The sequence below is a fragment of the Hippopotamus amphibius genome, chromosome 4, assembly GCF_030028045.1.
Source record: "Hippopotamus amphibius kiboko isolate mHipAmp2 chromosome 4, mHipAmp2.hap2, whole genome shotgun sequence".
NCBI classification, from domain to species: Eukaryota; Metazoa; Chordata; class Mammalia; order Artiodactyla; family Hippopotamidae; genus Hippopotamus; species Hippopotamus amphibius.
In genome coordinates, this window is record NC_080189.1 from 107,092,963 (window position 1) to 107,105,255 (window position 12,293).

The 12,293-nt window shown below is 36.3% G+C and overlaps 1 protein-coding gene across 11 annotated transcripts in view; it reads left to right on the plus strand.

The window, feature by feature from the left end:
* The window catches only part of ZMYND11 (zinc finger MYND-type containing 11), a 118,211-nt gene that overhangs the window by 44,579 nt on the left and 61,339 nt on the right, over window positions 1–12,293 (plus strand). Inside the window, exon 2 of one of the 11 annotated variants that reach the window (XM_057730542.1) lies at window positions 7,707–7,824. The exons of the other annotated variants lie outside the window; for them this stretch is intronic. The gene's annotated coding sequence lies outside the window, so the exon portion shown is untranslated. The remainder of the gene's footprint in view (window positions 1–7,706; window positions 7,825–12,293) is intronic. 11 annotated transcript variants of the gene reach the window in all.

The window sequence follows — 12,293 nt, forward strand, 5'->3', positions numbered from 1 at the left end:
TTTATTATGGGGATATATTCATAGCATTTTGTACTTCTTTCATAACACCAGTCACATGTGTAATTATTTCCTTGCCAGACTGTCAGCCCCAAGAAGGAGCTTTCTAGATAATTGCCTAGCCCAGTGCCTTGGCTTCTCAGCAGTGTAAATTTCTTTGCTCCTAACTCTTGCCAAGGTAAGTCAGGAAGAAGCATTGGACCGTGACAGGAAGTCAGATCTTTTGCTTTAAAGCCTAGTAATCTTATTCTGTATTCTAAATAGGTAAATACTTTTCAAGCCTTAGATTAATTTTAAATCAAGGTGCTCTGCTTAGTTACAACTAAGTCTAAACATAGAGATATCTTTTAATCTTTATCTAAATATCTTAAGTTACTGAAGGCTTTAGTAGAGTTTATTGTGAAGAATGTATATGTAGTCATTAAGTTTCATTCTATATTTGACTGGTGAGTGATTCCATAAAAATAAAAGCTGTACAGCTTCAATCACACATTAAAAGTTTTGGGCTTTGGGGTCATGGTTCTTTATATTTTGAAGCTTGGCACATCCAGGCTTCAAACACTGTACTTTACCTCTATATAATGTTTTAGTTCTGCTTGTTTTTGCTTGAAATGTGTTTTAAGTCACTTTTAATCTATAGGTTTCTCATTCATCTTTTTTTATTGTTTTCCTTTGCAATTTTTTAATCTAAGGACCTGGTTCGTTTACTCTGTGATTTCCTATAGTCTGCCTTTGCTGATTGCATCCCTGTGATGTACTTTAACCTGCTGCTCATTCCTTTGCAGCTCATGGAAATTAATAGTTGATCCTAAGGCTTGGGGGTGGGGGTGAGACTTCTTCATAGGTGGTGATGTGTTCTGCCCTCAGGAGGCCATAATGTGTTTCATCTGGCGAGGTTAGTACTAAGCCTGGTATACAGTGGCTAGATCTAATAATTCATGAAGGATTGCAAAACAGTGATAATCTAGTTTTATCTTTTTTAACTGGAATACTTCTATAAGGACATAAACTTCCCATCATGTAATGTGTGGTTACCACGTGGTATGGTTCATATCGGAAAGGTAGAATAACTGATTCTTTTATTTACCAGTTTTCAAAATGGCATCCGCTAATGGCAACCAATTAGGGTTTCTGGTGGGGGCTTGGGGGGTTTTTGGGCAGTTTTTTGGTTTTGTTTGTTTGGCATTTGGAATTCACGCGTTTAAATACATCTGACATATTTCAGTCCATTTCTGATATAATCCCTATTGATGCTTAACTTTTCCCTTCTTTGACCAGTTGGAGCCTCTTCATGTTGGCACCTGAAGTTCTCTCTGCTTTCTGATGGGACAGAATTTTTTCAGGCTCATCTAGGCTTGGAACCACTGATTTCTCCAAGGGACTCTGGTTTCTCACAGTTAGAAATTATGTTTCAAGAGCATTTTCTGGCCCTCACTCTGCTCATTGATGCCAGGTTGGTCTCTCTTTCTAGGCCTTTTAGTGGACGAGTTAGGAAATACATATAATTGTAAAAGAAAAAAAACTATATCATGAGTTCATACTGATATTTTCCCCTTGAATTTATGGCTACTAGTTTTTATTGGACTATCTAAAATCTTTATCTCCTTTCTTATACAGTAAGAGTCATGATTCTTAAGGACATCATGGATAATTACATTTTAGAATATCATGTAGTTACTCAGTTGTTTCATCCAACACTGTATCCCAAGCTGTCTGAGAATAATAGCATCAACACTGTAACTAATAATATATTTCATGGAAACCATGTAAGTTGTTTTATCTATTTTTAAACAGTAGTATTGATTCTAAACTGTCAAAGAATATAGCAATTATATATTATACTTTCTTCCTTAGAATTGCCATTTAGTCTTACTTCTTCAAGTTTAATTCATGCTTACCACTGATATCTGAAGTTCATTCTCTGGTAAATTCTTTAAAAAAAAAATTTCACGGGCCCCATGCCTGCGGTTTTGTTGCGATACAGTTGACATATAACATTGTATTAGTTTAAGGTGTATGACAGTGATTTGACACATGTTTATATTGTGAAATGATTACAACAGATTCAGCTAACATCCATCACCTCTCCTAGTTAGGAATCTTTTTTTCTTGTGAGGAGGACTTTTATACTCTCTTGACAATTTTGTATTTGTTGTTATTTGGCTGCATTGGGTCTTTAGTTGTGGCATGCAGGATCTTTGTTGCGGCATATGGGATCTTTGTTGCGGCACACAAGCTTCTCTTTAGTTGTGTCGCGCAGGCTCTAGAGTGCATGGGCTTAGTTGCCCTGAGGCATGTGGGATCTTTGTTCCTCAACCAGGGCTGAGACCCGCATGCCCTGGATTGGAAGGTGGATTCTTAACCACTGGACCATCAGAGAAGTCCCCTGTATTGTTAACTATAGTCACCATGCTGTACATTACATACCCAGAACTTATTTATCTTGTAACTGGAAGTTTGTACCTTTTTGTCCGCCTTCACTCATTTTGCCAGCCCCCAGCCCCTGCCTCTGGCAGCCACCAGTCTGTTCTCTGTATCTGTGAGTTTAGTTTTTAAGAATCCACGTATACGTGAGATCATACAGTATTTCTTTCTGACTTATTTCACTTAGCATAATGCCCTTAAGGCTGATCCACGTCGTCACAAAATGATGGGATTTCCTTCTTTTTTATGCCAGAATAATATTCCGTTGTGCATGTATATCATATTTTTTTTTTTATCCATTTGGTGCTGTTGATGGACACTTTGGTTGTTTCCATGTCTTGGCTACTGTAAATAATGCTGCTATGAACATGAGGGTGCAGATATGTTTTTAAGATAGTGATTTTATTTTCTTTGGATGATAAGTACTTAGGAGTGGAATTGCTGAATCATATGGTAGTTCTATTTTTAATTTTTTGAGGAAGCTTCATACTATTTTCCATAATGACAGCACCGTCTAGTAGATTCATAATCAAGGCTTCCTGGGGACAAATTCTTGAGTTCTTGTATGTTAATAACAGTTGATCTGCAGCCTTTTTTACTTGAAAGTGAATTTGGCTGAATAAAAAATCCTTAGCTTTTATCTTATTTCTTTGAGGTTCTTATATATGTTATATATTCTGGCTTAAGGCATTGCTGTCAAAAAAATCTGATGACAACTTGACTTACTTTCTGTTGTGACTTTGTCCTTTTGCCTAGATTCACGAAGATTTTTTTTTCTTTGAAGTCTAGTAACTTGACCATATGTCTCAACGTTGGTCATTCTAGGTTGTTTTGTTGACTATACAGTGTCCCTTTAATATGTATTTTGAAATATTGAAAATTTTACTTTAAAAATTATACAGTTGACCCTTGAACAACATGGGCTGACCTGTGCAGGTCCACTTATATGCAGGCTTCTTTCAATACCTGCCGCGGTGCTACATTATTCATGGTTGGCTGAATCCAGATGCGAAACCACAGGTACAGAGGGCTGACTGTAAAGACATGCAGATTTTTTTTACTGTGTTGGGGTGAGGGGGGCTCTAACCCCTGTGTTGTTCAAGGATCAATTGTATATATATCATCCATGGACTTCTATTATCTTGTTTAGTTGTCATTTATTGGGGCCTTCTCTTGTACTGTGTTGGTTTCTTTTCCTATCTTCTATATTTGTAATTTTCAGTTTGGGCAGTTTTGAATAAAGCTGCTGTGTATTTTTAGTTTTTAATATTTTCTTTCTTTACGTCTTCTACTTATGACATTTTCTGTTGTGTACTCGGTGTGCCTTCTACTTTGGACTTCTTACTTCTGAAGTGAACTTTTTCATTTACCTCTCATGTTTAAGTCACTACTGAGTTTTTCTAATACTGATTTATATCTTTCCTATATCTTATTTCATCTTCTAAATGTCTTTTCACGTGTTTTAAAATAGTAGTTACAGTTTTCATCTGTGTTGTAGGCACGTCCCTCAGATGTGCTTTCATCTTAAGGATATTGTGCTCCTTCAGCCACAGTCCTTCCATGTGAAGTCAATTTTCCTGAGCTTGTGTGAGGGAAAGGTGGTTGAGAGTAGTTTTTCTAGATATGGCTCTAAATCATCTTCTTATGTGCTAAAAATATGGCCTTGTATTTACCATGATTTCCTGCTTCTTCTGTACATTTTTCCAGACCCACAATTTCTTTTGTACCTATCGTCCTTACATTGGAGATCTTTATGACCAGACTTCAGTAGTGTTTGATACTTTTATTACTAGCAGTTTTTCTTACACTATGGAGCTCTTTACTGACAGGGAGCTTTGGCTGATTACTTTTGAGTGTTCATAGGTCTTACTGTGCTCCAGCCCCTTAAGACTTTACCATGAATTCATGAATTACTATCAATTACCTGCAAATGGAAGTGTGTAAAAAAACAGCAGTTTCAACTGCTATTCTCGAATTGGCCCACTTTGCTTTCCAGTGACTGCCTGTTGGTGATTTTATCCTCCTGTACTCAGTTCCATTAGGTGGTCTGTTGTGTCCCTCTGCTTTCTCCTACACAGGTGTCAATACCCATTGCGATTGCAGCTCTTGGGGATTTATCCTCACTTACTGAGACTGGGATTCATGGGGATTCTCATCACTTAATTTTGTTGTTTACGTTGTCCAGGGGTTGGATTGTCTGTATGTTTTTTGCTAACTCTTCTAGTAACTTTGTCTAGGAGGTTTGGGAGACATTGACATGGTTTTTATCTTCCAAGCTCACAGCAGTCTTGTCATTTTTCTCAAAAAAAAAAAAAAAAAAAAAAGTTGTTAAAGATACTGGATATTTTCTGAGGTCCTAATGCAGAGCTAAAAGTGATAAAAACTTCTAGCAGAGGCAAATTCAGGGAACATTTTTCATTTTTGTATATAGCACTAGACACATCAGAATCTATAGCAGTATCATCTTACTGGATCATTAAAATATTAAATTTGTGTTGAAATTTAAAAAAATTTCACCAGTAGATGCTTTAGATCCTCAAAGTTAATTGAACAATTAGGGACTGCTAACAACTTCTATAACAAAATAGGAGAATTTTTGTGTGTTGCAGATGTTCTTCTGCCTAATCTGATGGTGTCTAACTTTCAGGGTTCATAGCAGTGGCCTCCTGTTAGTTGTCAATACACCTCCCTTGGAAAGAGTCCTGAGTCTTTATTACTGCTTTCTTTTTCTTTTACTTTTTTTCCCTTAACTGCTAGTTTTCTTTTCAAAAAGGAGTAGAAAAGGTACTGTAAATTGGAGAATCACTGTTGAGACTTATTGAATATTTCAAGTATTTAAAAAATATCACTAAGAGAAACTTTGACAAGTTCTATTATTTGGGGATGGAGAGTATTTTTACAAAAAGAGTCAATCTGAAATCAAAATACATGTATGGGATGAAGTTTGTTTAAAATTAATGGTTAACCTGTGCCTCTGATTTAAAAGCTCATGTCTATAAATTTGATTTAATGATTATGTAAAATTCCATACATGTCCTCACTTTCAAACTGAATGAGCACAAATAAATTTTGGCCTCTCTGTAAAAACATTTTACATTTTTAGAAACTGAAAGATGTTTTGTGATGTTTAATAATCATAAGATGGAAACAATGAATCATTTTATCATAAAAAAGAATATACATTAGTCAGTTTACGTGAACATAAGCATAGGCAAGAGTAGCTTCTCTTTTAAAGGTCTGTGAATGCTCAGTTATAAGTAGCACATATGAATTTATCAGATTTATGGAATTTGGGTTGGTGTCATGAATTAAAGCTTTGAAATAGTTGATTGCTTAGCACTTACACAAAACAAATACTTATAAAATATTTTTATGCTTAAAATCATAATGTTAGCCCTTGTTTTACAGTTTTTAAATCAAGAAGCAAAGAGATGAAGAATCATATGACAACGAAATCAGTAACAGAAATGAAATTTAAACTTTGAATCCCTAGGGTTCTCAATATGATTCATAACCCATTGTCAGATTAATTTTTAAAGTGTCACCTATATTTTATCCAATAAAAATAAGTTACATGTCATTTTTTCCACTTTAATCCAGATAAATTATTCATATCTAATTTGGGTAATTATAATATAGCATTAGAGTTTCAATACTATTCTAAGTAATATTGGATGGACCAAAAAATGCCTTCAGTTTTTTAAATAAAAATATAAGACACATTTTTCATTTTCACCAAGAACTTTATTGAACAACGTATTCACCCTTTTGTTTCACGGCCTTCTGCCATTTTTCAGGCAATTTCATGATTCCATCTTCCCAAAACTTTTTGTCTTTTTAAGCAAAGAACTGTTCCAGGTGCCTTTACAGTCTTCCAGGGAATTGAAATTTTTTCCATTAAGGGAATTTTGTAAAGACCGAAATAAATGGAAATCTGAAGATGCAATGTCTGCTGAATACAGCACATCAATCAGAACTTCCCAACCAAGCTGTAACAGTTGTTGCCTGGTCATCAAAGAAACATGTGGTCTTGCGTAACCCTAACCCTAACCCTGCCCCTAACCCAGATGGAAAATTATACATTTTCTGTTGACTAATTCTGTATGCTTTTCATCGAGTGCTGCTTTCAGTTGGTCTAATTGGGAGCAGTACTTGCTGGAATTAATAGTTTAGTTTTCCAGAAGGAGCTCATAATAGAGGACTCCCTTCCAATCCCAGCGTATACACAACATCACCTTCTTTGGATGAAGACCAGCCTTTGATATGGTTGGTGGGGGTTCATTTTGCTTGCCCCATGATCTTCTTCTGTTCCACATTGTTCTACAGTATCCACTTTTCATTGCCCGTCACAATTTGTTTTAAAAATGGGATGTTTTCATTACGTTTCAGTAGAGAATCACATACGGAAATACAGTCAAGAAGGTTTTTTTCACTTAACTTATGTGGAACCCAAACATCAAAGCGATTCACACAACCAAGCTGGTGGTAGTGATTTTCAGCACTTGATTTGGATATTTTGAGTATGTCGGCTATCTCCCGCGTGGTATAAAGTTGATTGTTCTCAATTATTGTTTCGATTTGATTGCTGTCAACTTCAGCTGGTCTACCCGACCATGGAGTGTCATCCAGTGAAAAATCTCCAGCACGAAACTTCGCAGACCAGTTTTGATGTGTTCAACCAGTCACAGCACCTTTTCCATACACTGCACAAATCTTTTTGTGCGTTTCAGTTGCATTTTTACCTTTCTTGAAATAATAAAGCGTAACATGTTGAGCATGTTGCTTTTTTTTCTTCCATCTTCAATATTAAAATGGCTACACAAAAATTCACAAATTTTGATGTCTTTTTTTTAAATGCATGCTGATATGACAGCTGTCACATACAGTCTAACAAAATTGTTTCGAATGAAGTTAAAGACAACTAAGTGCTACTAGAGCCATCTTATGGAAAAAACAGAACGAATCTTTTGGCCCACCCAATAGTTTAAGATAATTTAAAGACATTTTTGAAATAAGTATGGATTTTATATTGGTCTCTGACAACATTATTGGCTAACATTATTGGTGTCATTGGGAAAGGTCGAATCATTTTTTGTTGACTGTTGGGAAAAGTAGTTGAAACTTTGTTTCCTTCCTCTCTTGAGTAACCTTGATTTTGTGTTTCTAGAGGTGACCACGTTTATAACTAGCATGATTAGACTAACATTGGATTGGTTGACTTAGTCCCATTCAAGTTAATGTTTCAGATTAGGGCATCAATTAATTACATGTATTGCTTACTTTAGGGTCAGACCCCAGTTAGAAAATGTGACCTCTGACCTCTTGTGACATGTTTGGCATTGAAATTTGAGTTCTTCTGGAGTTCTTCCTGTCACTACAGACAGACAGACATAAGCCCAAACTGTAAGTCTTCTGTGTGTGTAGGTTGCCTTTGAAGTTGCAACTAGGTACACATTATTTATTTATTTGTTTTTTTATTATAGTTCAGTTTTATAAAACCCATGATTTCTAGAAACTATTTGTTAAATTATAATTTTGTCTTTGTCAATTTCTATTCGCTCATTAGATTTATTGTTGAATAGGAAAATAGCCATTGCCTAAGTTGCTTCTTTGAAAATAGTTTTAAAAAACTCTCAGTTAATGTTATGCTGAGTATGTACTTCCAAGATTCTTCATTCTCACAATTACATGCTCATTTCCATCTACACTGATTTTTTCTCTCTTACATATCTTCTTATGGTAGCCGATTGGCAGGTACAGTTCACCACTGTTAGCATTGTTGTTTTATTTTACATAATAACAGCTTTACAGAAGAAGTAACTGATTCTGAAGAACCATAATCCACAGTCCCACAGTGGGTTTTTTCCAGCGGCACTCGCCTTGGGTTGGGTTGTTGTCTAGCGGTTTTCGTTTGTTTCACATTTCTCTGCAGTTCTGTGATGGAAACATAAAGACAAGGCACAAAAAAGTGTCAATTACAATGAAAGAATAAAACAATAGTACCAAATAATAGGAGAGGTATCACAGACAGAATACAGCTCAACCCCATGTGAGTGGAATGTTTAATTAATAACATGATAGGCCTTATTTGAGGGGGGTCGCTGAGGGAGCGTCAGGAAGGCCTTATAGAGGGTATGGAATCAGTCAGGCCTTGGAAGTTGGATGGGATTTGGTGAGGCAGAGAGGAGAGTTGAAACAGAGGGACTGTAGAGTTTTGGGGGGAAAGGGAATGAAAAAACAGAGAGGCCCAGACGAGGAGAGCCTCTGATGCCAGCATTGAGATTTTTATCCTGTGGCTAGAAGGGAATGGTAAATGTGTTTGGAGTATCCTAGACTGGACAGATTGAATGGTCCTCTTAAATGTCTGCTCTTCCCTACCTGGCCTGGGTTTTAGCCTGTGTCATTTTCTGCCTCTGCAGTGGCTACAGGTTCCTAATTGGGCCTCTGGCCTCCTAGTCTTGCTAGTCTGTTTCTTTTTCCCATCACTGGTGTCAGAGATATTTTTCAAAAACACCATCTTATCAAATGTTCCACGATTGGAAGCCTTCTTCTGTTGCCCATGCATTCCTTGTACAGGGTATTCCTTGTTCAGGGTATCAGTACCTCGGCCTTCCTCATTTGCGTCACTTCCTGCTGCTTCCTGTTCACAATGGCCTGCACTCCAGATGCACTGGGCTCTCAAGGGCCTCAGCTCCGCTGTGTTCCACAGTTGTCTGGGCTGCCGGTCGTCCTGGACTTGTCTACCAGACAGACTCCTTTTTCGAGTCACATCTCCTAGGAAGTCATTTCTGACACCTTTAAGTTGACCTAAGCCTCACATTTTATCAGTTATTTTTCTAGATTTTAGGTCTGAGTACGCTCTTCTTGATTTCCCCATTGTGCGTAAAGTGCAAATACCTGCACAGGGTGTTTTGCTGAGCCTTTCACAGTCAGACCCTAACTTTCCTTCCTTCCATGATCTGCCTCTCCTCACTCAGAGTCCATCTGATGAGGCTGTTCTCAGCTGCCTCAGAATCCTATAGTTTCAAAGAGGATTATAATAATTGAGAACGAGTCATTATCTTGTGACAAGCACGATGCTCTATACGATTTCTCATTTACTTTTCACACTGACACTCTGTGAGGTCTATTGTCTGTACCCTCATTTTGCTGGTGAAGATGGTGACGCTTAGGCAGGTGAAATAAAACACCTACAGCCACAGAGGTTATTCATGACAGAACTGAAATCTGAATACAGGTCTACTGTCATAGTCCAAGCTCTGAACCATTAAATGTTTCCTTTTGATACTTAGCGAATTTATATTTTTATCGTTGCAAACTTTGAAGTTTGAAGAACACTGACATCTACTTGGTGCCTCCATATTACCTCATTTCACCCTAACAGCAGATCTGACATTTGTATTAGCACCACTTTATGGGTGAAGAATATGAGGCTATATGAGTAAAATATTCGTCACAGGTGACGTGTTAGGATTAGGGAGAAACTAGTTCTTCAGAGTATAATGTAATTGCAAAAATAAATTCATTGATGATGCTGTTCAGGTTTTGAAGTTTATTACTTTTTTGTTCAGTGCAGTTGTAAAATACCTGTTGTACACCTGTCCCTCTATAAAGCCCCTAGTGGCAGATTGTTGTTATTATTTTTAATTTTTTTATTGTGGTAACGTACATATAACATGAACTTTACCATCTTAACCATTTTTAGGTATACAGTTCAGTGGTATGAAATGCATTGACATTGTTGTGCTGTTGTCACCACCACCCATCTCCATAGTTCTTTTCATCTTGCAAAACTGAAACTCATTACCTATTAAACAGTAACTCCTCCTTCCCCCCAGACCCTGGCAATCACTATTCTACTTTCTGTCCCTATAACTATGACTACTCTGCCTCATGTAAGTGGAATCACACAGTATTAGTCTTCTTGTGACTGGCTTATTTCATTTAACACAATGTCCTCATGTTCATCCATGTTGTAGCATATTGCAGAATTTTCTTTTTTTAAGGATGAATAATATTGCATTGTATATATAGACCACCTTATGCTTATCCATTTACTCATCAGTGGACACTTGGGTTGCTTCCATGTTTTAGCTGTTATGAATAATGCTGTTGTTTACATGGATGTACATATATCTCTTTGAGACTCTGCTTTCAGTTCTTTTGGGTATGTGCCCAGAAGTGGAATTGCTGGATCATATGATAATTCTACTTTTAGTTTTGTGAGGAACCACCATACTGTTTTCCACAGCAGCTGTACCATTTTACATTCCCACCAACAGTACACAAGAGTTCCAAATTTTCTGTGACCTTGCCAACAGTTATAATTTTCTGTTATTTTGATAGTAGCCATCCTGATGGGTGTGAATGGTATATCATTGTTTTTTTTAAATTAATTTTTATCGGAGTATGGTTCCTTTACAATGTTGTTTCTACTGTACAGCAAAGTGAATCAGCTATACATATATCCCCTCTTTTTTGGATTTCCTTCCCATTTGGGTCACCATTAAGTGCATTAAGTGCTCTCGTTGTGTTTTGATTTCTCTCTTTCTAATAATTAGTGATGTTGAGCATTTTTTTGTGTGCTTATTGACTAAATACCTTCTTTGGAGAAATGTCTCTTCAGGTCCTTTGCTTATTTTGGAATCAGGTTTATTTGTTGTTTAGTTTTAGGAGCTCTGTTCTGGATGATAATTTCATATCAGTTATATGATTTTTGAATATTTTCTCCCATTTGTGGGTTTCCTTTTAACTGTGGATAGTCTCTTGATTTAAAAAAATTTTATATTTTCATGGAGTCCAGTTTGACTATATTTTCTTTTGATGCCTGTGCCTTTGATGTCATATCCAAGAAATCATTGCCAAATCCAGTGTTTGAAGCTTTTGTCCTAAGTTTTCTTCCAAGCGTTTTATTTTTTGGTCTTACATTTAGGTCTTTTATCCATTCTGAGTTAATTTTTGTATATGCTGTTAGGTGAAAGTCTGACTTCATTCTTTTGCATTTTGATACCCAGTTTTTACAGCACCATTTGTTGAAAAGACTGTTCCTCATTGAGTAGTCTTGGCACCCTTGTCAAAAATTCTCTGGTGGTATATGCAAGGATTTATATCTGGGCTATCTTATTCCATTGTCTGTATGTCTGTCTTTATGCCAGTACCACACTGTTTTGATTACTGTAGCTTTGTAGTAGATTTTGAAATCAGGAAGTAAGAGTCCTCCAGTGTTTTCTTCTTTCAAGACTGTTTTGGCTATTTGGGGTCCATTGAGATTCCATATGAATTTTCTGATGGGTTTTTATATATCTGAAAAAAAGTCATTGGGGTTTTGACAGGGATTGCATTGAATCTATAGATTGCTTTGATAGGGTAATATTGACATTTTAATAATATTAGTTCTTCCAATCCACGAACATGGTATGTGTTTCCATTTACAATTGACCCTTGAACAACAAAGGTTTGAACTATGTGGGTCCACTTATATGCAGACTTTTACAAAATAAATATGTGCTGCAGTACTACATGATCTGCATTTGGTTGAATCCATGGATGTGGAACCATAGATACGTAGGGCTGACGGTAAGGATATACAAGGATTTTTGTATGTTTTGTATGTTCAAGAGTCAGCTGTATTTATGTCTTTAATTTCTTTTGCAGTATTTTGTAGTTTTCATTGTATAAGTCTTCCACCTCATTTGTTTATTTAATTCCTAAGTATGTTATTCTTTTTGATTCTGTTGTAAATGGAATTATCATAATTTTCTTTTCAGATAATATCACGTGTTGTGATCATTTTACTTTTTCTCTTCCAATTTAGATTTCTCTTATATCTTTTTCTTGCCTAATTGCTCTGGCTACAAATTCCAGTACTATGT